This window comes from Dreissena polymorpha, chromosome 5, assembly GCF_020536995.1.
Source record: "Dreissena polymorpha isolate Duluth1 chromosome 5, UMN_Dpol_1.0, whole genome shotgun sequence".
NCBI lineage: Eukaryota > Metazoa > Mollusca > Bivalvia > Myida > Dreissenidae > Dreissena > Dreissena polymorpha.
In genome coordinates, this window is record NC_068359.1 from 53,055,945 (window position 1) to 53,081,301 (window position 25,357).

At 35.7% G+C, this 25,357-nt stretch overlaps 1 protein-coding gene across 11 annotated transcripts in view; it reads left to right on the forward strand.

Annotated features, from left to right (window-relative positions):
- The window catches only part of LOC127880764 (kazrin-like), a 94,152-nt gene that overhangs the window by 22,657 nt on the left and 46,138 nt on the right, over window positions 1-25,357 (forward strand). The window contains exon 1 of one of the 11 annotated variants that reach the window (XM_052428134.1): window positions 23,519-23,600. The exons of the other annotated variants lie outside the window; for them this stretch is intronic. The gene's annotated coding sequence lies outside the window, so the exon portion shown is untranslated. Of the gene's footprint in view, window positions 1-23,518; window positions 23,601-25,357 lie in introns of those variants that run through there. 11 annotated transcript variants of the gene reach the window in all.

Here is a 25,357-nt window from a genome sequence, read left to right on the forward strand (position 1 = left end):
GTCATGTGGGTAAAGTGTCATCCAAGATTAGCCTGTGCAGTCAAGTGGGTAAAGTGTCATCCAAGATTAGCCTGTGCAGTCATGTGGGTAAAGTGTCATCAAAGATTAGCCTGTGCAGTCATGTGGGTAAAGTGTCATTCAAGACTAGCCTGTGCAGTCATGTGGGTAAAGTGTCATCCAAGATTAGCTTGTGCAGTCATGTGGGTAAAGTGTCATCAAAGATTAGCCTGTGCAGTCATGTGGGTAAAGTGTCATCCAAGATTAGCCTGTGCAGTCAAGTGGGTAAAGTGTCATCCAAGATTAGCCTGTGCAGTCATGTGGGTAAAGTGTCATCCAAGATTAGCCTGTGCAGTCATGTGGGTAAAGTGTCATCCAAGATTAGCCTGTGCAGTCATGTGGGTAAAGTGTCATCCAAGATAAGCCTGTGCAGTTATGTGGGTAAAGTGTCATCCAAGATTAGCCTGTGCAGTCATGTGGGTAAAGTGTCATCCAAGACTAGCCTGTGCAGTCATGTGGGTAAAGTGTCATCCAAGACTAGCCTGTGCAGCCATGTGGGTAAAATGTCATCCAAGATTAGCCTGTGCAGCCATGTGGGTAAAGTGTCATCCAAGACTAGCCTGTGCAGTCATGAGGGTAAAGTGTCATCCAAGATTAGCCTGTGCAGTCATGTGGGTAAAGTGTCATCCAAGATTAGCTTGTGCAATCATGTGGGTAAAGTGTCATTCAAGACTAGCCTGTGCAGTCATGTGGGTAAAGTGTCATCCAAGATTAGCCTGTGCAGTCATGTGGGTAAAGTGTCATCCAAGATTAGCTTGTGCAATCATGTGGGTAAAGTGTCATCCAAGATTAGCTTGTGCAATCATGTGGGTAAAGTGTCATCCAAGATAAGCCTGTGCAGTCAAGTGGGTAAAGTGTCATCCAAGATTAGCCTGTACAGTCATGAGGTTAAAGTGTCATCCAAGACTAGCCTGTGCAGTCATGTGGGTAAAGTGTCATCCAAGACTAGCCTGTGCAGTCATGTGGGTAAAGTGTCATCCAAAATTAGCCTGTGCAGCCATGTGGGTAAAGTGTCATCCAAGACTAGCCTGTGCAGTCATGTGGGTAAAGTGTCATCCAAGATTAGCCTGTGCAGTCATGTGGGTAAAGTGTCATCCAAGATTAGCCTGTGCAGTCATGTGGGTAAAGTGTCATTCAAGACTAGCCTGTGCAGTCATGTGGGTAAAGTGTCATCCAAGATTAGCCTGTGCAGTCATGTGGGTAAAGTGTCATCCAAGACTAGCCTGTGCAGTCATGTGGGTAAAGTGTCATCCAAGATAAGCCTGTGCAGTCATGTGGGTAAAGTGTCATCCAAGATTAGCCTGTGCAGTCATGTGGGTAAAGTGTCATCCAAGATTAGCCTGTGCAGTCATGTGGGTAAAGTGTCATCCAAGATTAGCCTGTGCAGTCATGTGGGTAAAGTGTCATCCAAGATTAGCCTGTGCAGTCATGTGGGTAAAGTGTCATCCAAGATTAGCCTGTGCAGTCATGTGGGTAATGTGTCATCATATATTAGTCTGTGCCGACTCCAACCAAACTGACATTTTGCTAAGAAGAGACTTCATTCAAACCAAAAATACCATGAAGGCAGAAAGTGTTGTCTTTGATTAGTCTGTGCAGACTGCACATGTTAATATGGGACGACACTTTACACACATGCATTAAGCCCTGTTTTCCCAGAGCAAGGCTCATTTGCATGTTAATTTATTATCTTTCATGTAACCAAAACCCATAATTGTGAACTACTTTATGCGATAATAGGAATGGCTTGTCCACATTATGTGCATGTATGGGTAATGGTGTATTGGTTATCAGTTCAAATAAAACAGGATGGAAAGAAACAAACCAAAACATGTTTATCTTTAATAATAAATTCAATGAATGATGATGCAAAAAATGAATTTGAATGATACACCTTCAAGATTTATTGTACATGTCAAAGTCCCACTCCCAAAATTGATTTAGAGAGGATGTATACATAGACATGTAATAAACTAATTGGTAACATTGCATGGTAAATGGTCTATTCAAGTTTAATATGGGTTATTATGTACCAGTTCAAGCCAGTTTATACAAGTATTTTTATTATTTACACCAAATGTACTGGCTCAACTCTTCTATTTCTGTGTTATTATGTTTTATTACAAAATATTGAGTAGGCAGTAAATTTAAATAATTTAATGCAGTTTGCTTTCAATATGTGTTCCAGTTGGTTTGCACTGGATAGTCACATAAAGAAAGAATAATGTAAATTACCACAAAACATAATACAAGCATTTACCGCAAAAATTAAGAAAAATCAATATTTAAGTTTTGACATGCTAATGGTTCCATGCTGGAATTTTAATTCTTAGAGTGAAACCAGTATTAATAGCACTATTTAAAAAGTAAAACAATTATTTTAAATAAAAAAAATATTTTAGGCATTTTTTTAATGAAAGTTTTAGACAATATTCTGCTGATATGTTTTTTTAGAGATGTTTTTAAAATAAGTTTTGTTAATGCATAAATTATCTTTCAGACTCTTAAATCATTTAAGTGTCTAAATATTAATAATAAATATTATGTTGGTTAAACTAGGATGTTTCAATTTACATATTTGTCCACCAGTAGTGTTTAATAAACTGGTTTTATATGTCTTCCTTTTCTTTTATGATAATTTGTATTTTAGAATTTTAAATCAAATTTTGGTGCACATATATCATGAAATAAAGCCGACTGTGTCTGGCTATCACGGTTTGTTTGCATTAAATATGAAAGTGTCCTCAAATGAGCCCTAAAGGATAGTTCAAGCTGATTTATGGGCTAGTTGGACTGATAAAGTGGTGTGAATGCTCAGATAAGGCAGACAAGCTGTGATCACTTCATATTTAAGGTGGATTTAAAGGGACACTTTGACAGATTGAGCAGAGAAGTTAAAATGAGCCGCATTCTGGAAAAATAGGGCTTAATACATGTGTGTGTAACAGGTCATTCCAGAATAGCATGTGCGGACAACACTTTCCACATATACTGGATTTTGGTTTAGAACTGATTTTCTTTAAACAAAAAAAACTTCATAAAAGCATAAAGTGTGGTCCTGATTAGCCTGTGTGGACTGCACTGGCTAATATGGGAAGACACAACACACATTCATTAAGCCAAGTTTGCTTAAAACAAGGCACTGTTCATAGATCTTTAAATCTACAATATTGAGAGATGAACAATAATGTGTGATCACTTAATTTTATTGCAGCTTTGAAAAAGCTCGACCTCAACAATTAAAACAGTTTGTGTAAATGTTCATGTATTTTGAAGAATACACTTTCAAGGATAAAACAGTTTTTTATGATCTTTTAATTTTCAGGAGCCACACATTTATAGATAAATAAAATATCTTAAAACAGTTTTCGTAAATATTCATGTTCCTTGAAGAATACACGTACAAAGATAAAGCTGTTCTTTATGATCTTTTCATTTTTAGGAGCCACACATTTATATATAAATAAAATATGTTTATGCCCCGCAGTGAGAGGCAAGAAGAATACGACTTATTCATACATATGTACGTCCCGATGTTTTGTTTTCAACTCCTCTTAAACTACTGATAATAACTTGCCCAAACATTCACAGTTGAATGGCCTTTATGACTTTTTTTTCCTTTAGAATATGCTGTGAATTTGCAGTTGTAAAGCAGGTGATTGGGGGACATCATGCAGTTTCTCTGAAACATTTTTAGTTGAAATCTCAAATTAACAGTAAATCAATGCAGAATTTCAATCGCGCAAATATTAAAGAAACATAATGTCACATCTGGGGCTAACATAGAATTAAACACTTGAAATGACATAAGTTGAAAATAAATGTTCAGAAATTTATATTGTAAAAATCATGTAAGCAGATGGATTGATTACACAGGGCTTTTTTTTGTTCTTTAAGTTTAATTGCATGATACTGGAGCATGAGTTCAAAGATTCCAGTCATAGTCTATTAGACAACTCTTGTAATACCTCATAGATGATTTTATTGTGGTTACTTCCCTTGATAAAATGGAGAAACTTAGGACTTAATCATGATGGTCAAAGAGCTGTGTGATTGAAAATTAAGATTTAATTTATTTATAATTCAAATTATCTTATATCTGAAATAAATGAGATGTCATCAAGTATGAGAAGATAATTTATTAATTTTAATTCAAGTACTGAGTCACTTTCCTATTGCAATTAATATGCCATTTATTTAAGAACAACATCTTTAATTGTGTAAACATTATGACATATGAATGTAACAGCACTGTCACAAAACAATATTTTTTGTATACATTTTTGTACATTTTTGGTCAGGATTGCTCTACAAATCAATGAAAATTAACTGGGGGGGGGGGCAAAATTCCATATTAAAACAATTGCTTACTAACTGATTCTCAGATTTTTGCCCTGCAACCGAATGCAAACATTCAAGAGAAAATGCATCAAGGGAAGGGAATACAAATGTAAGACAAGGCAATATCATTTTGCAGGTATAACTGTCAGAAAACCTTGGCAATATACAAATCAATAGTGTGTAAGGTGTTTGTTTTGGCTAATTATCTCTGCTCCAGAGAATACCCTCATTGATTTTACAGCTTCTATTCGGTTACCTGAGGTTGGAAATAATTGGCAGAATATATCACCAGGGAGGGTGGTCGAAATTTTGAGCTGATTGTTACGCCAGTTAAAAATAGAACCTTAAGACGTTATGTTCTGATGTATGACTTATTTACCTTTGGTAAATCTATCTGTGAGTCATGCTTGAAGAGGAATGGATAAGCCTTTCAGCCAGATTGCTTATCAGACATTGATCATGGGGAATGCTGAGCATCTCTGGAATAATCACAGAAATAATTCTTTCTTTTTTTAGATTTTATGGGTGTTTTTTTTAATTAGAAAACCATCTTAGTTTGGTCAATTTATTTGTACTAGTGCATGATTGAAAGTGATTTTTTGAAATGGTACTTACTGAAATTGATGAAAAGCAATGTATGTAACTACCGTTCTCAGTATAAGTACTAGTAAACAAAGTATGTAACTACCGTTCTCAGTATAAGTACTAGTAAACAATGTATGTAACTACCGTTCTCAGTATAAGTACTAGTAAACAATGTATGTAACTACCGTTCTCAGTATAAGTACTAGTAAACAATGTATGTAACTACCGTTCTCAGTATAAGTACTAGTAAACAATGTATGTAACTACCGTTCTCAGTATAAGTACTAGTAAACAATGTATGTAACTACCGTTCTCAGTATAAGTACTAGTAAACAATGTATGTAACAACCGTTCTCAGTATAAGTACTAGTAAACAATGTATGTAACTACCGTTCTCAGTATAAGTACTAGTAAACAATGTATGTAACTACCGTTCTCAGTATAAGTACTAGTAAACAATGTATGTAACTACCGTTCTCAGTATAAGTACTAGTAAACAATGTATGTAACTACCGTTCTCAGTATAAGTACTAGTAAACAATGTATGTAACTACCGTTCTCAGTATAAGTACTAGTAAACAATGTATGTAACTACCGTTCTCAGTATAAGTACTAGTAAACAAAGTATGTAACTACCGTTCTCAGTATAAGTACTAGTAAACAATGTATGTAACTACCGTTCTCAGTATAAGTACTAGTAAACAAAGTATGTAACTACCGTTCTCAGTAGAAGTACTAGTAAACAAAGTATGTAACTACCGTTCTCAGTATAAGTACTAGTAAACAAAGTATGTAACTACCGTTCTCAGTATAAGTACTAGTAAACAATGTATGTAACTACCGTTCTCAGTATAAGTACTAGTAAACAAAGTATGTAACTACCGTTCTCAGTATAAGTACTAGTAAACAATGTATGTAACTACCGTTCTCAGTATAAGTACTAGTAAACAAAGTATGTAACTACCGTTCTCAGTATAAGTACTAGTAAACAAAGTATGTAACTACCGTTCTCAGTATAAGTACTAGTAAACAAAGTATGTAACTACCGTTCTCAGTATAAGTACTAGTAAACAATGTATGTAACTACCGTTCTCAGTATAAGTACTAGTAAACAAAGTATGTAACTACCGTTCTCAGTATAAGTACTAGTAAACAAAGTATGTAACTACCGTTCTCAGTATAAGTACTAGTAAACAATGTATGTAACTACCGTTCTCAGTATAAGTACTAGTAAACAAAGTATGTAACTACCGTTCTCAGTATAAGTACTAGTAAACAAAGTATGTAACTACCGTTCTCAGTATAAGTACTAGTAAACAAAGTATGTAACTACCGTTCTCAGTATAAGTACTAGTAAACAATGTATGTAACTACCGTTCTCAGTATAAGTACTAGTAAACAATGTATGTAACTACCGTTCTCAGTATAAGTACTAGTAAACAATGTATGTAACTACCGTTCTCAGTATAAGTACTAGTAAACAATGTATGTAACTACCGTTCTCAGTATAAGTACTAGTAAACAAAGTATGTAACTACCGTTCTCAGTATAAGTACTAGTAAACAATTCAAAACAAAATGAAGAAGCTTAGCACATAGCTGGAAAAATATAGTGAACTCAGTTTACACACACCCAAAGATTAATAATGATTAATGAATAATTTTTATTTGACATGGTTTAGCTGAGTTAACAGACAACTCTTTATCTGTCTAATGAATTGTTTAATTTCTAGGAATCAGAACTCCATGTCATTCTTAACAGACTCATAAACAAGGATTGATAGATTAAAAATATTATTAATTATTTTCTGCTCTCATTCTGTGTTCATTTAAAATGGAGCTTTCAATTCTTTTTTATAACTTACTCAAATTGTCGCTTGTTATGATGTCATATCAATAATATCTATCAACCACTATGATATTTTACTGATAAAAAGGTCACAATGACAGGAGTGAAAAAGCTCTTATATCATAGAGAGAAAAAATTTCACCGTTTATTTAGTTAATGGTTTGCGCTCCGTCTGTCAGTCTGTCTGTCTGTCCGTCACACTTTTCTGGATCCTGCGATAACTTTAAAAGTTCTTCATATGTTTTCACAAATCTTAAAACATGGATAGATGGCAATATGGAGATTATGCACGTCATTTCATTTTGTTCCTACGTCAAGAATTCTGGTTGCTATGGCAACAAATATATAAAAAAATATTTTTTTACTGACAATAGAAGAGTTCCACTGGTAGGGGACAATTTTGCTTTGCAATCTCTTGTTTAGTATGGTAAAATAACTAAATTCATAGTCAAAAGGCGATGTTGCATTTTATAAACCCTACTAAATACATGTACATGCACTGTTGCCCTTGACTTTTCCTTGAACAGCAGCAGTTTCTTGGGTTGATAAAATCAAATATTGCTGTTCAAGGCGACATTTGTATTTGATTACAACTTGTGTTTTGCTATGTGATGATGGTGATGATGATGATGATGAAGATGGTGATAATGTTGGTGATGGTGAGGATGATGAAAAAGATGATGGGGATGATTGGAATGATGATGAGGAGGAGGATAGTGATGATGATGATGATGATTGTGATAACGAAGATGGTGATGATGGTGATGATGATGATGATGATGATGATGGTGGTGGTGGTGGTGGTGGTGGTGGTGGTGATGATGATCATCATGATGATGATGATGATGAACAGGATGATGATGATGATGATGATGATGATGATGATGATGATGATGATGATGATGATGATGATTATGATGATGATGATGATGATGATGATGATGGTGAGGATGATTTGGTGAGAATGATGATGAAGAAGATGATGTGGATGATAAGATACTAATCATAGTTGTATGCTAGTATTAGAGATATTAATCATAGTTGTAATGCTAGTATTAGTGAGTCAAAGTTTCAATATGTTTGCAGCTGATTTCAGCTGTCTGATTATTGAAATTGTACAACAAATTTTCACAATTTTGTGATGTTGAAGATAGAAAAGTTTTAGGCATTTATAAATATTCTGTGATGCAATTTAGATAAATGCACATGTTGGATGTCTAGAGATAATGCTGCATAATAACCAAGGATAAAATTCTGAGATTTGTGATTAAAGTTAAATATAAAAGACCCATTTTGTATTTACGTCAAGATATTTAACTGTGGAATGAGAGATGGGATTGATGATTAAATTGTAAATATTAACACTGTTGTCTATTTTCAACAACAAAATGCTTGCAATGTCTTCTCATGAAAGTGAGGATTTTTTTATTCCAAACATTTCCTCTTCCTGTCAAAATGTTTCACCACCAGCTATGCTTAGAAATGATAGAAAAAAAGAAAAGTTCAATTATTTAACTTCCAGAGACTGAAAGTGTGCATGGTTTTCAGGTGAGATTGCCTTGCAAAGAGATGTGATGTATTGTTCAGACATCATCCAAGAACCTTTCTTGATAGCTTTATTGTCTGTAGACAACCCAGACATCATTATTGTTAATAATAATAGATCACCTGCTGAAATGGCACGCAATGAAATAAACTTCAAAAGCTGAAAACTACTGAATGCCTGGCCTGTGCATGTTGAACTGACTGTATATCATACTAAGTGTACTTTACACTGAGTGTAAAGTGTACTAAGTTCAGTTTTTAGTGAGTGTAGAATGTAGGGTTTAATGTGAAGTTTGTACTGAGTGTAATTTTGTTTTGTTAGTGAAGTTTGTACTGAGTGTAAAGTTGAGTGCAAATAGTCCCAATATTCTTTAGTGATTTTTTAGAGAATTTACAAGACCCTAAATGTCTAAAATACGATATATTTATTCAAAGACAGAACATGGTTTACTTGAGAGGTATGTTGGGTGTGTATGCCTGGGACTTGCACAATAATCATCATGAGTGTGTGGATGAGCCAACAACTGCTGCAGGTAATTAAATAATGAGACCAAGGTCTGCATTTGTGTCTTGATTACTTGTGGATAATTTGGCTTACTTGTAGTACATTGGTTGTAGTTATTTCTGGCCTGGCATTTGCATAACAGATTAGCAAAACGTTTAGTTCTCTCTTATATTATGACTGTCTATATTTGTCCCAGTGTATTTAATTAATAGCAGTTTTGTGATACTTAAAGAATTAAAATAGAAATAGCTCTTAGTAAGAGTGCATTCTTAACGCAAATATTACTTTTTGCACAGAAAACAATAGACTAATTGTATATATGTTAGGTAATAAATTAAGTTCAAACCAATATAAAAATGTTTTATACAGCATGCACAGTAATAAATAATATTTTTATCCATGCTTCCATCATCTATCGTACTTAAAACTCAATGTATGAATGAATTCAGTCTGCTTTAAGAGATGTCTTCATAATGTTCATTATGTACTGTAAATAAAAAACTGATGGTAAAAAAAATAATTAAAAATAACAAACAGAAAAATGACAGGACAACAACATGTATGTGTGGCAGAATAGACTTAGATATTTTTCGAACTTGGCAAACCTTGACATGAAAATACACTAAAACATGGAGGAAATAGTCAGATAATTTAATCATGTCTTTAATTGGTGGATGATATTATAAACTTATCTAAACTCTGGTCTTGGTGCAATGTTCTTGAACCTTAAACAAAAACACAATCATGGAATGTTTTTTTTACCAAGTAAATGGGGTGTTTCTGGTCAATTAAGCTGCAGACATCATTATAATTATAAGACCACACATCTGAAATTCTGTTGAACTTTTGACAAGAAGATGATTTTAAATCAAGGCTAGTGGTGAACTCTCTTACCTGGGATCTCTCGCTATCAAGGCTAGTGGTCAACTCTCTTACCTGAGATCTCTTGCTATCAAGGCTAGTGGCCAACTGTCTAACCTGGGATCTCTTGCTATCAAGACTAGTGGTCAACTCTCTAACCTGGGATCTCTCGCTATCAAGGCTAGTGATCAACTCTCTAACCTGGGATCTCTTGCTATCAAGGCTAGTGGTCAACTCTCTAACCTGGGATCTCTTGCTATCAAGACTAGTGATCAACTCTCTAACCTGAGATCTCTCGCTATCAAGGCTAGTGGTCAACTCTCTAACCTGAGATCTCTCGCTATCAAGGCAAGTGGTCAACTCTCTTACCTGGGATCTCTTGCTATTATGGCTAGTGGTCAACTCTCTAACCTGAGATCTCTCGCTATCAAGGCAAGTGGTCAACTCTCTAACCTGAGATCTCTTGCTATCAAGGCAAATGATCAACTCTCCAACCTGAGATCTCTCGCTATCAAGGCTAGTGGTCAACTCTCTAACCTGAGATCTCACGCTATCAAGGCAAGTGATCAACTCTCTAACCTGAGATCTCTCGCCATCAAGGCTAGTGGTCAACTCTCTAACCTGAGATCTTTCGCTATCAAGGCAAGTGATCAACTCTCTAACCTGAGATCTCTCGCTATCAAGACTAGTGGTCAACTCTCTAACCTGGGATCTCTTGCTATCAAGGATAGTGGTTAACTGTCTAACCTGGGATCTCTTGCTATCAAGACTAGTGATCAACTCTCTAACCTGGCATTTCTTGCTATCAAGGCTAGTGGTCAACTCTCTAACCTGAGATCTCTCGCTATCAAGGCTAGTGGTCAACTGTCTAACCTGGGATCTCTTTCTATCAAGGCTTGTGGTCAACTCTCTTACCTGGGATCTCTCGCTATCAAGACAAGTGGCAACTCTCTTACCTGGGATCTCTTGCTATCAAGACTAGTGGTGAACTGTCTAACCTGGGATCTCTTGCTATCAAGGCTAGTGGTTAACTCTCTAACCTGGGATCTCTTGCTATTATGGCTAGTGGTACTCTCTTACCTGGGATCTCTTGCTATCAAGACTAGTGGTCAACTCTCTTACCTGGGATCTCTTGCTATCAAGGCTAGTGGTCAACTCTCTAACCTGGGATCTCTTGCTATCAAGACTAGTGGTCAACTCTCTAACCTGAGATCTCTAGCTATCAAGGCTAGTGGCCAACTCTCTAACCTGGGATCTCTTGCTATCAAGGCTAGTGTTCAACTGTCTTACCTGGGATCCCTTGCTATCAAGACTAGTGGTCAACTCTCTAACCTGAGATCTCTCGCTATCAAGGCTGGTGGTCAACTCTCTAACCTGGGATCTCTTGCTATCAAGGCTAGTGGTCAACTCTCTAACCTGAGATCTCTCGCTATCAAGACTAGTGGTCAACTCTCTAACCTGGGATCTCTTGCTATCAAGACTAGTGGTCAACTGTCTAACCTGGGATCTCTTGCTATCAAGATTAGTGGTCAACTGTCTAACCTGGGATCTCCTGTTATCAAGACAAGTGGCAACTCTCTAACCTGAGATCTCCCGCTATCAAGGCAAGTGGTCAACTGTCTAACCTGGGATCTCCTGTTATCAAGACAAGTCGCATCTCTCTTTACCTGAGATCTCTTACTATCAAGGCTAGTGGTCAACTCTCTAACCTGGGATCTCTCGCTATCAAGACTAGTGGTCAACTCTCTAACCTGGCATTTCTTGCTATCAAGGCAAGTGGTCAACTGTCTAACCTGGGATCTCTTGCTATCAAGACTGGTGATCAACTCTCTAACCTGGCATTTCTTGCTATCAAGGCTAGTGGTCAACTCTCTAACCTGAGATCTCTCGCTATCAAGGCTAGTGGTCAACTGTCTAACCTGGGATCTCTTGCTATCAAGGCTAGTGGTCAACTCTCTAACCTGAGATCTCTAGCTATCAAGGCTAGTGGTCAGGTCTCTAACCTGAGATCTCTTGCTATCGAGGCTAGTGGTCAACTCTCTTACCTGGGATCTCTCGCTATCAAGACAAGTGGCAACTCTCTCACCTGGGATCTCTTGCTATCAAGGCTAGTGGTCAACTGTCTAACCTGGGATCTCTTGCTATCAAGACTAGTGATCAACTGTCTAACCTGGGATCTCCTGTTATCAAGACAAGTGGCAACTCTCTAACCTGAGATCTCTCTCTATCAAGGCAAGTGGTCAACTGTCTAACCTGGGATCTCCTGTTATCAAGACAAGTGGCATCTCTCTAACCTGAGATCTCTTACTATCAAGGCTAGTGGTCAACTCTCTAACCTGGGATCTCTCGCTATCAAGACTAGTGGTCAACTCTCTAACCTGGCATTTCTTGCTATTAAGGCAAGTGGTCAACTGTCTAACCTGGGATCTCTTGCTATCAAGACTAGTGATCAACTCTCTAACCTGGCATTTCTTGCTATCAAGGCTAGTGGTCAACTCTCTAACCTGAGATCTCTCGCTATCAAGGCTAGTGGTCAACTGTCTAACCTGGGATCTCTTGCTATCAAGGCTAGTGGTCAACTCTCTAACCTGAGATCTCTCGCTATCAAGGCTAGTGGTCAACTCTCTAACCTGAGATCTCTTGCTATCGAGGCTAGTGATCAACTCTCTTACCTGGGATCTCTCGCTATCAAGACAAGTGGCAACTCTCTAACCTGAGATCTCTTGCTATCAAGGCTAGTGGTCAACTCTCTAACCTGAGATCTCTTGCTATCAAGGCAAGTGGTCAACTCTCTTACCTGGGATCTCTCGCTATCAAGACAAGTGGCAACTCTCTCACCTGGGATCTCTTGCTATCAAGGCTAGTGGTCAACTCTCTAACCTGAGATCTCTCGCTATCAAGACTAGTGGTGAACTGTCTAACCTGGGATCTCTTGCTATCAAGGCTAGTGGTTAACTCTCTAACCTGGGATCTCTTGCTATCAAGACTAGTGGTCAACTCTCTAACCTGAGATCTCTAGCTATCAAGGCTAGTGGTCAACTCTCTAACCTGGGATCTCTTGCTATCAAGGCTAGTGTTCAACTGTCTTACCTGGGATCCCTTGCTATCAAGACTAGTGGTCAACTCTCTAACCTGAGATCTCTCGCTATCAAGGCTGGTGGTCAACTGTCTAACCTGAGATCTCTTGCTATCAAGGCTAGTGGTTAACTCTCTAACCTGGGATCTCTTGCTATCAAGGCTAGTGGTCAACTCTCTAACCTGAGATCTCTTGCTATCAAGACTAGTGGTCAACTGTCTAACCTGGGATCTCTCGCTATCAAGGCTAGTGGTCATCTGTCTAACCTGGGATCTCTTGCTATCAAGACTAGTGATCAACTCTCTAACCTGAGATCTCTTGCTATCAAGGCAAGTGGTCAACTGTCTTACCTGGGATCTCTTGCTATTAAGGCTAGTGATCAACTCTCTAACCTGAGATCTCTCGCTATCGAGGCAAGTGGTCAACTCTCTAACCTGAGATCTCTCGTATCAAGGCTAGTGGTCAACTCTCTAACCTGAGATCTCTCGCTATCAAGGCAAGTGATCAACTCTCTAACCTGAGATCTCTTGCTATCAAGGCTAGTGGTCAACTCTCTAACCTGGCATTTCTTGCTATCAAGACTAGTGGTCAACTGTCTAACCTGGGATCTCCTGTTATCAAGACAAGTGGCAACTCTCTAACCTGAGATCTCTTGCTATCAAGGCTAGTGGTCAACTGTCTTACCTGGCATTTCTTGCTATCAAGACTAGTGGTCAACTCTCTAACCTGGGATCTCTTGCTATCAAGACTAGTGGTCAACTGTCTAACCTGGGATTTCTTGCTATCAAGGCTAGTGGTCATCCGAGCTAGTTTTTGAATATTGCTAATACAGATCTTGCTGTAGTTTGGTATCATGACATTCTATTCCCAAATGAAAAGTTCATTTTGAATTTAAATCACAAGGAACAGTGAGACACAGCAACAAACCCATGACATGTAGATAGAAGTGCATAACAAGTGTTTTAGAAGTTCACTTAAATTCTCATGTTATTTTCACAAGGAAACAATTGGAAAAGGTATCAAGTTATAAAAAATGTGTTCTGACACATATGTTAATTACTTTTTAATGCATGGTCAAATGATTCAGTGGAAATGAAACTACAATGATCCAGTATAAACAAACGTGTTCCTTATGGATGTAAATGAGTTTTTTGTTATATGTTCCTAACAAAGGGTTCATTATTTCACTATGATGATACATACTGAGGGAATGCAGAGTGAGCAACATCAGTTGCTTGTGATGGGACAGATCCAGCATAGTTAACAGTTTGTTGCTCAATGGAGCTCTTCAATTTAAGGTTTAAGTTTTAAGGTTTAAAGCTACAGGTTCTTCGTGATATTGGAAATTCATAAATAAGTAACAGCTAGTTAAAAATATCTTTGGTTGTTAAAGGCAGATACACAATAATACATTATTCGGCGTAAGCTGAATAAGCCAGCTTTTCACCCTGACTTGACCTTTGTAAGTGTCCAATAATACTCAAATAAAATTTCCCGCGGCTAGGTACGAATGAATACACTTCATTTATTCCATTGGCTGATTTGAGTATAACACCAGAACATTGGAAACATATCCGCGTCTTTGTAACACTGTTTTACTGCATGAAACAATTTTATCTCTAATGAAAAGGCCCAATAGATAGAACAGTTTTACAATCAATTTTCGACATAAATACAGTTTGTGCGTTCACCTTTTATTTTCAGAGAATTACCAGCGCAAAAGCGTTTAACTAAAGGCTATGTTGTCATATTTAGTACTTACTTGCATTGCATTTCAACCCGCGAGGTTTCAGGTCAATACGCGGTCATTTTGTGAAAGTCAGAGTTTATATACAGTTCATCACCGGAGTTCGCAAAAGGGGTTGCGATCATTGTGTCTTACTGACAATAACGTAGTGACTGTAATGCATTGCATTCCAATCCGCAAGGTATCAAGGTCAGTTTGCGGTCAGTTGCAGAAATCTTTATATAAACGCCGTCTCGTAAACTTTGTGCACTTGAAGTCTGTTTTGATCAGAAAGATACTAAATAAAGATAATCGGCGATATTATTGTGGTATGTCAATCATCGATTTTTAATATGGTTTCAAAATTTGCATGATAAGGACCAATTTTGATAAAATTAATTAGAAATATTTATCCATTTAGACCAGTTTATTAAGCATGACCACAATAATTCGCTATACTATAATTATGCAATTAAATAAGATTCGAGTATTGCCGGCTGACCTATATGCACTCGTTTATTTTCATGTTTCTTGTGTTTTTCTATTCTGTAAATATAGATATCTGAGTAATAATATCACATAAAGCAAAATAAGCCACGAAATCTGGCGCAACACCCCGTAATTGATTTGCTTATGATGTAGCTAACAACTGCGCAGAAAAAAGGCATCCGCTACTTTTTATCTCATAGAGATAACTTTTGATCGTTCATAAACATCGACCACAATCAACGCCGTATATCTTTTTTAAAGATATTTCTTGGTTATAAATAAAACAACTTTGTATTTATTTTTTCCTCAAGATTTGTTTATGTTGATCAGAAATTTAGCATAACAAACATTCAAAATTGTTTACATAACCTTTTGTGATACATAAATATATGATATAAACTACATGCACTTAAAATTGCATTTAAATGTGCTATGCATGTCGAGATTTTGTACGAATTCAGTTCTTTTCATGTATTTATCATATTTCTGCATATTTCTTTAGATTTTTTTTTTATTTACAAATGATTTGGGGCCTAAACTGAGATTTTAATGTGCATGTGTATTTCATTTACTTATAAATATGCTGCAATAATTACATTTACGATTATTCTTAACAATTAAAATCAAAGCGCTAAAGGCACTGAAGATGTTCGCTATTGCATAATTTAACACGCAATTCATTTTTGAAAATCAATCGCAAGTTTGAAATGAACACACGCCATTCAACTTTATAAAGTGTGTGTCATAGCGCACGGGTCGAGTTTTGTGTGCACTTTTTATCATCCTTATTATTTCATAGAAATAACTAAGACAAAATAAAAACAACATGCTTTTTGGAAGTTCTGAAAGCATAGAAAGTATGATGAAAATGGTAATGATAACTTAATATAAAGAAAATTTGCAGTCACCATATTAAAGGAATATTTTTTTCTTATATCAAATGACTATCTCACCAAGAATATAAATTCATAATGAAAGTTCCGTGTACAAAACTTTTGATTTTTGACACCATATACAAATTCAAAATATACAACAATCTTCGTATCTTGTATATGGAGGAATAAAAGTATATAAACATTGCTGTTTATGCTTTACTTATAACCCGAGCAGTTCACACGGTGTCAACAACGCTAACATAAACATAGGTATAGAGCACTCATGCGCTTTTAGGCGTAGCTGTTTCAGTTTTCATCTTAGTGACTTTTACATAACGCAAACAGACACGCATGAATATTCTCGAATATTTAATAAGCTGATTCGAGTTACAACCTCTGAATTTTTGCTACATCACTGCGTATGTGCTCAATTCAAAGGATGTAGCACTGTTCAGTGTAAGGAATTCCGGACTACTCTCTGTATGCTCAAACGACACAAATTGTGGCCCTGTTACAATTACGCGTTACAATCCATCTCGCAGAATTTCACTTTCGCCTCCAAGATGAGAAAACAATCATTAGCGAAATAGTATAGTGTCACGATAAGAGAAAATCGTTTAATTATCATACCACAATGTTTGCCGTACTTGGTCAGCACGTCTGGAAATCATTCCTTAATGTGTGGATAGGCTGCCATTATTAACAAGTTTGCTATTTTCAATTCAATTTTGTATCAAAAAGCATTGTTCTTAAATGTGGCATTTTCAATTCGCAATGAGATTTGTAATGACCCTCGTCATGTGAAAATGGGTCTTATTACATATGCGCCCATCATATAAATAGCCCACTCAGCTATCACTCCTTCTGGTAAGGAGAAACATAACATATTGAGTGATTTTAAAGCGAACAGCATCGCCTATGGCCTGACTGCGCAAAAGCACATGTTGGGTTTAACAAACGCTTGCCGAAACGCATAAGACCCATTTTCGCATGACGGCGCTATTGACGTGTGATTTAAATGTGTCAAAAGAAAACTGCGTTTAAATCAAATATAAACATACGATATATTTCGATAGTGAAGAAAGATACTCATAACAAGGCATATGAGGACACATATGAAGTGCTCTCCCGTAGTATATTTTTTATTTTACTCACACTAATGTGTGGTTTGACAATGCTAACACACATTTCATGCGGTGAATATGCAGCTTACAAGTGAAAAACACAACACAATAGTTAAACTTTTGTTTAATTGTATTTAATTATTTAGAAAAGTAAATTGCTAACTTTATTTCAAAGTCAGCTTATACGCCGACTACATTTTTAAATATCATTTATTGTTATAAATACATTTAATATAATATATTAGGTTGTTTTCGGTTTTAGCGATTAAAAAGCATTTTCGAGGTTGCCTATAGTATGCCTGTAGTAATTCATGAACTCATATCCAACTGTCTATGTATTGAGAACTGTGAATATAAACAAGCTTAACCTTCTACTAACCTTCTGCTATTGCATTCGTATTATTATTATAAATTGTTTGTTATATTCGGGTTTAGCAATTATGAAACTTTTTTTTGTCTATCGTATCGCTGAAGTTATTGTTGACCTATAGATAATATGGGTCTTTGATATAAATAAGCGTCAACTTTTTCCCGAATCTCTCATTTTACGACCTGTACTACGTCATTGAGTTGTATGCGAGAGCGTAACCTATTGCGTTGTTATAACCCGTAAACTTTCCTTTGTTTATCGACAAACGCATCTATTAATAGCCTCATATATCATGAATGCCAAAACAACCGTGAAAAAGAACCACGTGACCAAATAGGACGCAAAACGCAAATACCATGCGACTACGACTTTTATTATGTAAGAAAGCTCCGCAATTCCTTTGAAGTCGGAGCCTTGTGATTGCTATTACTTAAATAATTGACCTCTAACTGAAGTAAGCAAAGGAAACGCAGCACCTAATTGACCCATTCCTTCTATGTGCGAAGGCAGATTGAATTTTACTAATGTATGGTTTGCCTATTATAACACACATTATAATGCGGTAAATATGCGACTAACAAGTAAAAAACACTATAATTAAACTTTTGTTTTGAATTAAGTTCTTTAGAAAACACAATTCCAAACCTTATTTCAAAACAGCAAGACTACTTTTTTTAGAGAATATTATTGTTATATTTAAATGTTTTTTAACAGTTTCAGCGATAATGAAACATTTTTTTATGTTGTCTATCGTATCCCTGTAATAATTGTTGAACTCGTGGTCAACGTATTATTAATTGAGACCTGTGAATATAAACAAGCGTAACCTTATACTACTGCGTTATTCTCACACGGACTCCCCTTTGTTTATCGCCAGCCTCAGATTTATGAATGAGCTGAGCAAAAATACTACGTCACGCACACGCAGCAGAAAGTGGACTATTTTAATCATTCATAAACAATCTCCTCCGCGACACGTACAATACGATCATTGTTTATTGATTCTTTTCTATAAAACACCGTTCGAAAATATTGAATGTAACACGATATTAATATAATGTTTCCATTTGTGAATACACATAATTGGAGAACTCAAACCTCTTGCATAAATTATACAACTCTTTCTTGCGCGGATACGCAACCGGGTATTGGGTTAATCATACCTAGTCGTATCGACCTGAATTTCACATTAAGCACTTTAGACGGGCGCTAAAGCGCCCATCTAAAAAATCACTTTTGCAAGCATTTTGTTGATTGTTATAATTGCAGATATTAAGCTGTTTCAATGGAAACATATTTTAAATATCTTGAAAAAAATGCTGTCAGGAAAATACTCTCTAATCAGTATAAGTCATAGATAACTATTAAAATGGCATTCATTGTATACAAAGTGCAAAGTAACGCACTAGGTAATACAATCATGTACATGGCTATGATGGCATAAATGTTTGACAGATTCAACCCCATCAGTCTAACTCCAATTGTGAACACAAATATTTAGGGCCGTGCTCTGTGAAAAGTGGATTTAATAAATGTGTTAAAAGTGTCATCCCAGATTAGCCTGTGCAGTCTGCACTGGCTAATCAGGGACGACACTTTCCGATATTATGGTATTTTTTGTTTGCAGAGAGTCTCTTCAGACTGCACAGGCTTATCTGGGAGTACGCTTTACGCACACACATTAAACCACCTTTTCGCAGGGTCTCATTTCAAGACAGCAAAGCACACTTAGTTAATTGAGTTAACAAGTACTACTCAGGTTGGCTGATACTTTGATCTCTCAGGACTGACTGCATTCCTTACATAGCGGCCAGTGGTTGCTGCTGTTACATAGGTTAAAAGAACATCACAGTGGTGTAGTGTATTATGGGTTACAAACCAGGCAGTTTTTTAGCGCTTGTGCATGTGAATGACAGATGCTCTGGTGGAGGCCTTTGGAGTATTTTATTGTGATTATACTCAGTGTAACTCATATTTTCTAGATTATGGTGTAAATACACATGGATTTTGCAGACTCAATGTCACAAATTATTCAAGTTAAGGTAATTGTTCATATATCATATTATTTCTTTTGAATATTTTCATTATGTTTATAATATTCAGGAAATTATTAGCAAATGTAATAGTTTTTTTATTTAATGAATTGTACAACATTAATTTTTCATGCGAGAGCAGACGTCAGTGGTTTTGGTGATTTTTATTATGTATTTTATTTTATATAAACATGCAATGACTTTCAAAATGTTAAAAACTTAAAATAACAATTAACTCTAAATGATGAACAATTATATTTGTTTAACTTATTGAGTTTTTTATGTATCAAAATATCTATCTTTAAATATAGTGGGTATAATGGCAGAAACACTTACTTATGAAATAAGAGAGAAATGCTGACAACATGGAAATATGTTTAAATGTTTAATTATGAAAATGGACCAATTATGATATATAATTAAGCATAGGCTAATATCAGATATTTGCATATTCCAATCAATTTATTTCAAGACCTTGATCAAACAACCATCAGAAATGCAAAGCAAATCTTAATGCTTGTCATAATAATACTGGTTCTTGAACTCTTTCAGTGCTGGAACCGAATTCTGAAGGCCTTTGCAAACAGTTTGGATCCAGATGAGATGCCACAAAACGTGGCGTCCCATCAGTATCCAAACTGTTTGATATTCTGATAGTATTCTTTGAAAAAATCGAAGAAAATGCTAATTTTAGAAATTCAACAGACGACATTTTAGCAGACGACAAAGTTCCCAGCATGCAAAGGGTTAAATAAAAAGCTCTGTGATCTCATTTATGGCAGTTGCATAGTGCAACCATTATTCTATATTTAATGGTTCATTTCAACTGTTACACCATTGTATATCACTCAAGTACCTCTGTACAAAAGAATACAAAAGAACCAAAATAACTCAGAAATTTAAGCCGAGATCTTTAGGTTTGTTGACGTGCAACTCACTCCACTGACAGATGACATGTTTATTAAACATACTAGTCAATGAATATTCAAATTACACTCTAGTCATGCTTCATTTTAACTTTTGACTAATATCATGTAAGGATATTTATTAATTTTGGATATAGACCTCTGATCTTTTAGACATGTACGTATGTTTCAATTAAACATGCACTAATGATACTTTCATGATTTAATTAAATGATGGTATTCTTTCATGGCTGTAAAAAATTCAGATTAATTTTATGATTGAAAGATTTTATCTCACCTGCATGTTTCTAAAGCACAACTAAGCAATAAAATAAGTGATTTTTTTTTATGTATTTCATCAAAATTTAATGGTCTGATTTTTCTCTGGTGATCAGACGTTTTATTATGAAAGCACAATGACTTGTTACTTGTTTGAGTCACACCTGCCAAGTATTCTGATAAACTGTTGATAAATCAGGATTAACTGATTATTTTCTCTGACAATTATTGAGTTGACAAATGCAGTGTGTTTACATATGCATGTAAGTGGGAATTTAATGACAAAGTGTCAATATTTGGTTTGGCCCAGTAAGTGGCACCACAGGCTCTTGCTGTATTATTTCTTTCATAAAATGCGATAGAAAATTGTTTAAATCATGCACAAATCATGATAAGTTCAGTAATTTACAATCCCATTTAAACATGGTACGTATATTACCGGTGTTTCTAAAGCAAGTGCTTAGCGTAGTCATAATTAACATATGTATAATTACCCCATAAAAATTTTTTAGGAGTAATTTCGGCTTCTCAGAAGTGCACCAATCAATATTATAAAATAGCACCATCACCACACAACACCAAACCTCCAAGTCCCTCCGGGTAATCCCGGATAGTATAATAGTATATTCAAAATTGCTGGGCTCTTGGGGAGGGAAGCTTGACGGGGGGGGGGGGGGTATTTGTGTGATTGCTGTATTCTTATGAGTGTACTTAGGATTTTTCTAGACAACCACTTCAAGGTTAAATACAGGAAACAGATTTACAAGTGTCTATATAAGCTGTCTTAGTCAGAGGCAATATCCAGTAAAAATAAATAGGGCTAATCTAAAATAAGAACATCTTTTAAGTGGTGCCATGAGTGTGTGCTCATATTTATTTTTTCAGAATCAATGTAATATTCTTGGGCGATAAAAAGAATAAACATATCTGAGATATAAATAGGTCCAAACTCAGAAATACTGTTGATCTTAGCACAGCTGTATTGGAGATATTGTAAACAGCTTTGAGATGGAGGTTAATATACTGGGATATGAACCTAATTGTTTCCATGTCTGCTGAAAGCCAGTGGAGCCAGCAAAAGTTTCTTTATCAACCTGTTTAACTCATGTCTAACTTTTTTGCTTTGCAATTATTGATTGGTTTAGAAAAATATGCCACTTATTGATTGGCAGATATGCTATTTATTGATTGGTTTATTAGTAAGATAATTGCTATGTGCACAAGAGATTGGTCAATTAAAACTTAAAGGTAGGCTGGTATTCCATCTGTCCGTATCTGCATCCGCATATCCGCATCCGTAAAGAATAGAACAAGCTGAAATGCACTGCGCCTATTCCATTCATCCGCATCCGCATATCCGCACTCGCAATAGGCGTCCGCAAAAGAACGCTCAAGTGAGCATTCTAATGCGGATGCGGACAAGATACGGACAGCATTTAGCAGGATGAGGTGAGGTGTCATCTCAAAAATCAACTGAAAAACTAATCAAATTCGTGAAAAATTACCTGGAAGTATACAACCAACGCAGTTCTGCATATCTGGACTCTGATTTCACTACAAATGTTTGGCAAAGCATAGCCAAGGCACTAGAAGAAGATGTTTCAGGTAATACCATTAGTATTCTTTTACTGACAGAATGATGATTTGTACCTTATATCTACTTAAATTCACGCTTGTCCTTCATAATAATTATCTCAATTATAAATTTAATTATTGAAAAAAAAATATTTAAATATATAATAAAGAAAGATATGTTCGACGTATGCGGATAAATGGAATAAAGGGTCTTAGTTTAATGATTTTGCGGATACAGATGCTGATACGGATGCGCGGATAGATGGAATACTAGCCTAATTTTAGGGGAGGATTATGTTATGTTGTGAAATAAAATATGAGTACAAGAAGTTTACAAAACAGACGGACAGACAGACAGACATTTTATTTAACTTGCACAATGTTCATCTTCAACATCACATGTGGTTGGTATTGATATGTGTCAACATGCATATTTGCAGATAAAAAAGTGTCAAAAAACATGAATATATACAAAACAAATGCATATTGAAGTATTTAAAGGATGAACAATCGGTAATATACATTTTATGACTTAACAAAGTCGACCTGATACTCAACAATTACTTAAAAATAAACAACGTTTTATCAGTTCAGACCTATTGGTTGATTGTAGCAATCGTTCATACTTGAAGAAACATTTGCATTATAAAAAGCATGGGGCGTGTCCCTTTATTCAGTTTATATTTGTAGTGACTCAATAATAAGAGTGGTTATGGTCAGTCTAAAAGTGACCAAATGGTGACCACTAATTGTTGCTCGGGGTCAATTTAATTAGCCTTGTTTACCCCAAATAAGTGTTCACTGCTTGACTTAAGAGAGTCAATTGTAAGCAACAGGGAAATTAATGTCCCTTTAAATAAGGCGTAGCACATGCATTATATTGAATCGGAATAGCAGTAATCTGGATTTAAGCTAATTTTATGTGGCGATAGGGAATTTTGAAGAGATTGTTACCTTTAACTCTTTCAGTGCTGAAACCGAATTTTGAAGGCCTTTGCAAACAGTTTGGATCCAGATGAGATGCCACAGAACGTGGCGTCTCATCAGGATCCAAACTGTTTGCTATTCTAATAGTATTCTTTGAAAAAAAAATCGAAGAAAATGCTAATTTTAGAAATTTAGCAGACGACAAATTTCCTAGCATGCAAAGGGTTAAATGGCAAAGCTTGGTGTATGTTTGGTGTTGTTTGATTTCAGTCTGTCAGAATTATTATTTAAGAGGCCATGTTTAAGAAATTGAAGATGTTTCAAGTTGTGTTGATTGAGACGTAACAAGTTTTCAAGTTTTTAAGTGTGTGTTTGTGCTAACAGATTGCTGTAAAAACATTTTTAGTTGAGTAATGCAGCGTTTCATACCTTTCTTTGGTGTTAAAATGGAAAACAAGGAGAACTTGTTCAGGATTATTGTGAGTAGAAAACGGCATTTTTTATATAATTTTGTTAATTTATTTTTTGTTCCTTACAAAAAACACTTGGCAATTAAACATGTCAATAATTGCATATTTATATGCCAATAACAGCCTTTGATCTATTGAGTAATGTAGTATCAAGTCTTTTGATATACTTATTTGAATTAAAAAAAAGACATTACCAACATTAAGTAAATATGGACATAAAAATGCATGTTTTCGTGGTGTGTACAAGCAATTACTTGTTGACCTTCATTGCCTTAAGTCTTATTAGGTCATGTCACATTACTGTGTTCAGTAATTACAAGAAATTATGATGCACATTAGGGTCTTGTAGTGACTTAATAATATATAGACAGGTTGATGAGGGCGTGTTAATAAGTTATAATTGATTGAATAAATGCCCCTGGGGCTTGGCATTTTTAGCTCATCTATTTTTTGAAAAAAAAATATGAGCTATTGTCATCACCTTGGCGTCGGCGTCGGCGTCTGCGTCGGCGTCGGCGTCGGCGTCAGCGTCCGGTTAAGTTTTGCGTTTAGGTCCACTTTTCTCAGAAAGTATCAATGCTATTGCATTCAAACTTGGTACACTTACTTACTATCATGAGGGGACTGAGCAGGCAAAGTTAGATAACTCTGTCGTGCATTTTGACTGAATTATGTGCCCTTTTTATACTTAGAAAATTGAAAATTTTGGTTAAGTTTTGCGTTTAGGTCCACTTTTTTCAGAAAGTATCAATGCTATTGCATTCAAACTTGGTACACTTACTTACTATCATGAGGGAACTGGGCAGGCAAAGTTAGATAACTCTGGCGTGCATTTTGACAGAATTATGTGCCCTTTTTATACTTAGAAAATTGAAAATTTTGGTTAAGTTTTGTGTTTAGGTCCATTTTATTCCTTAAGTATCAAAGCTATTGCTTTCATACTTGCAACACTTACTAACTATCATAAGGGGACTGTGCAGGCAAAGTAATGTAACTCTGACTGGCATTTTGACAGAATTATGTGTCCTTTTTATACTTAGAAAATTTAAAATTTGGTTATGTTTTGTGTTTAGGTCCACTTTATTCCTACAGTATTAAAGCTATTGCTTTCATACTTGCAACACTTATTAACTATCGTAAGGGGACGATGCAGGCAAAGTTATGTAACTCTAACTGGCATTTGGACGGAATTATGGGCCCTTTATACTTAGAAAATTGAAAGTTTGGTTAAGTTTTGTGTTTTGGTCCCCTAAAGTATCATAGATATTGCTTTCATACTTGGAACACTCGCAAACTATCATAAGGGTACAGTAAAAGGACAAGTTGCATAACTCTGGATGTCATTTTTACGGAATTATGGCCCTTTTTTGACTTAGTAACTTTGAATACATGGTTAAATTTTGTGTTTCGATCCACTTTACTTCTTAAGTATCAAGGCTATTGCTTTCAAACTTCAAATACTTTCATGCTAACATGAGGTTACTGTACCTGGCAAGTTGAATTTTACCTTGACCTTTGAATGACCTTGACTATCAAGGTCAAATTATTAAATTTTGCTAAAATTGCCATAACTTCTTTATTTATGATTAGATTCTTTATTTATTGATTAGATTTGATTGATACTTTGACAAAACTACTCTTACCTGACATACCACAATAGACGCCACCCAAACCATCGCCCGTGCCACCCCCCCCCGGAATCCCCCCCCCCCCCCCCGAATTCCCCCCCCCCTATTTTTTTTTTTTTTTTTTTTTTTTTTTTTTTT